The sequence below is a fragment of the Tupaia chinensis genome, unplaced genomic scaffold, assembly GCF_000334495.1.
Source record: "Tupaia chinensis unplaced genomic scaffold, TupChi_1.0 Scaffold148296_1, whole genome shotgun sequence".
Taxonomy (NCBI): Eukaryota; Metazoa; Chordata; class Mammalia; order Scandentia; family Tupaiidae; genus Tupaia; species Tupaia belangeri.
In genome coordinates, this window is record NW_006208147.1 from 1,572,817 (window position 1) to 1,576,309 (window position 3,493).

Here is a 3,493-nt window from a genome sequence, read left to right on the forward strand (position 1 = left end):
GGGCAAAGAGGAAGCAAACATGTAAAGGCCCCTTGGAGAGGCTGGGGACTGGAGGCAAGCAAGAATGGGTCATCAAAGGACCACAAAGATAAATGGCTCAGTTCTCAATATATTGCATGAGGCCAACCCTGCAGGGCCAGAGCTCTAATTCCCCACAACGTCTCTTGCCCTGGGTCACCGGTTTAGAGAGAAGCCCTGTGAAGGACCCTCCATCTCTCCAAGAACACCCGTAACTTTGATATTTTTGAAAGATACGGCGTGTTCTCTTGCCCGCCTCTTCATGTTTGAACTTCCATCTCTTCATTTTGAGCATGTTCTTGGCCAGTGTAGGGACATGCAGAAGTCCATTTTTAAAAACATCATGATCCAGGAATTTGGCTTTTTATTCAGCTGCTTCTTTGGCAAAGTTCTCAAGACATTCATCCTCAGCCCACTCACCAATCTCCTGGGCCAGTTTTTTGGGGTTTTTTTTTTTGGTTCTGGTTTTTCTTTCTTATGGTATTGTGTATATCTCAGAAGAATGACTGCTGATCAATGCATCAGCCCAATTCCACTTTTTCAAGCACCCAAAGCTATATTAAGCTAGCACTTATTGAATACTCCCTAATCATCGAACCAAGGTTGTACGTGCTTTACTTCATTTAAGTCCTGCAACAAACTGAAAAGAAAATGAGATTTTTTTTTTCATTTTACTGATGAAAAAACTGAGAAATTAGGCAAAACCTAAGTTTCTCTAAAATAAATGTCAGCTCTAGGTTCAAACTCAGGTCCAACTCCACAACCTTACATAAGACATTAAATAAAGAATCCTAGTCCAATCCCAACACTGAAATGCATGTCTGAAACTGTGAGTTCAGTTGCAACTTCACAAGATTTTTCCCATTGCTACCCAATGGGAAAAATCTTCAATGGAAAGACTGAAACAATATGCTTTAAAGAATATAGACTGTCTCTGACATTTTTCAACAAAACATAATGTATTTCCAATCATACTACTGGTCAAGGCTCCAAAGCCAGACATAAAAATAACCACAAACGTCATGCAATGAGATCTAAGGAAAGCGCCTTGCAATATCCAGTTTGAGAAAGACATATAAATTAGTCAAATCTCACCCACCCATGTCCCATGCTGCAGAAGCTGGGAGATGGGCTCTGACTGACTGCCAGGAATAGAGAGGCTTAAGAGAGAAGAGTGCCCCGAACCAGACCTTGCCCCCAAAGAGACTGTGCAACCCTCATATCACCACCCTGCTGCAGGTGTTCTAAAAGCCAGAGCACGGATATTGGGAGCTATCCTTTAGGTCAAGTTCATCCCATCCAAGGTGAAATATCAAATTTTAAATTATGTAGCTTAACATCTATGTTGAGCATGCAGGAGTTAGAAAAATGTCTGTATGTCAGGGTAGTTGCTAAAGACTTTTTAAATCAGGCAAAAGAACTGGAGTTCACCCTGTAACCTAGTGGTTAATGGAGCCAGATCCCACATGGTTGAGCACAATTCAAATCCCTGTTCTAGAGGTTTAAAAAACATGGCAGGCACATGTGTGTCCATACCCCAAATCCCAACAAGTTGGAGAAATGCAGGAGAAAGGATTATGACATGACTACACCCTATGGGGCGGGGGAGGTGCTTTCTCCCTCCATCTCTTTCTCTGGTGAGTACTCATGCCCTCTCTTTGGGGGAGAGGGGTGGATGGACATAGACCTGAAAGCATTCTCTATGGTCTTCATTAACCATCACTTTATTGGTGGAAAATATTCCCTTACATGAGTTAAGAGCATATAAGCATTCTATTCTGGGCATATAGAATACTCCCATTTTTTTTAAACTATAAAACTATTGTAAAGCTCATGTTTGTTTATATAGATTTTTCATATTTTGGATTAGTCCCTTCAGGAAAATCAGAGTAGGCAATTTTTGTTTGTTTGTTTGTTGGGTTTTGTGTGTGTGTGTGTGTGTGTGTGTGTGTGTGTGTGTGAGAGAGAGAGAGAGAGGGAGAGAGAGGTAGAGAGAGAGAGAGAGAGAAAAGTTCCTGATAGCAAACATGTTAGGTTTGTGAGCCATAAATCTTTCCCTTCTTCTCCTTCCTTTCCCTTTCTTCTCCTTGCTCTGTTAAACTCTTAGCAAATGTAAAGACCATTCTTACCTTGTGAGTTTGTCATAAAAATAAAATAGTCTGTAAGTTAGATTTGACCCACAAACCATAGTTTTCTGACTCCTGAATTAGATTCCCAGAATTCCTGGGTGAACAAATAAGAGCTTTATAAGGACAGCTCTGTGGCCTGGAGGATAAAGCAGCCAGATCACACATGGATGACTTCCTGTTTTGAGTCCTGGGTCTGGCAGCTTGAGAAACATGCCAGGCTTTTCCAAAAACCCAATATGTACTCTTTACCTCTATCACCCAATACTGGGCATTATTCTTCATCTTCATTTTTTGCTAAAAAATAGTTTGAATTTTTGTTAAAAACAATTAAGTTTTGTCACAAATTTTTATTCACTTTGTTAAAATTTCACAACTTCTAAGAGTTTGGAAATGAAACCCATGAGTTCCAAGGGAAAAAAAGACTGCATTATACCTCCATTGCTATAACACAGAGGAACAGCTTGGCTGTAAGAGGCAAGGCAACCACGTTACAACACACTCTCAGTGCACTGAGGCTGTTATGTTCCAGGGTCACAACTTGCTCATGGCCTTTTAAATCTGGATAGATATAAGCCTTATCATTTGGGGATTATCCTGAATATGTCAAAGGAAGAAACTATTTTAAACTTAGTCTATGGTTACGTTCCTCTATTGTCAGATTCATTTTTTTGACATCTGGTGTGGTATTAACCTCATACTTGTTTTGTCCAGTGGAGCAAGGGATTTGCCTTGGCCAATTGCATACCTACAGCTCTATCTTCATGGCTGGAAGAGTCTGGAAAAGAGTCCACAGGGGAAGGGAGAGGAGAAAGATCACCGGAGAACACATTCCAACATACATGTAGAAGAAAGTTCTCTTCGTTGAATATGGAAGAAATGGTATTGAAGAGCAACATCTGTGGGCAACTCATAAAATGATAACCGATTTTCAGGTCCTTTTCTTGGTTTTAGCTCCATAAAGCAATGTTAGGCAACATGAACCCGCTTCCCTACAGTAATTAGGATAGCTTTTTTGCTGTTTAGCAAATGGACCCAGAAAAGAAACCAACCACAACAGCTAGCATTCACTGAGCACTTACAAGGTTCCAGACCCTGTCCAGAACACAGAAGAGAAAACTGAGGCAGGGAGAAGTTACCTGCCCAACTGGCAGGCAGCAGTCTGACACTCCATGTCTAAAAAACACCTTATTTCTACTACGTCTGCTGTTATATTGCCAGCTTAATTGCAAATTTGATTTACCTGGTTCCTTTCTCTCTTCTTCTTAATAAGTCTCGCTAGTGGTATATCGATTTTAGTAATCTTTTCAAAGAACCAGCTTTAACTTTCATTTATTTTCTGGGTAGTT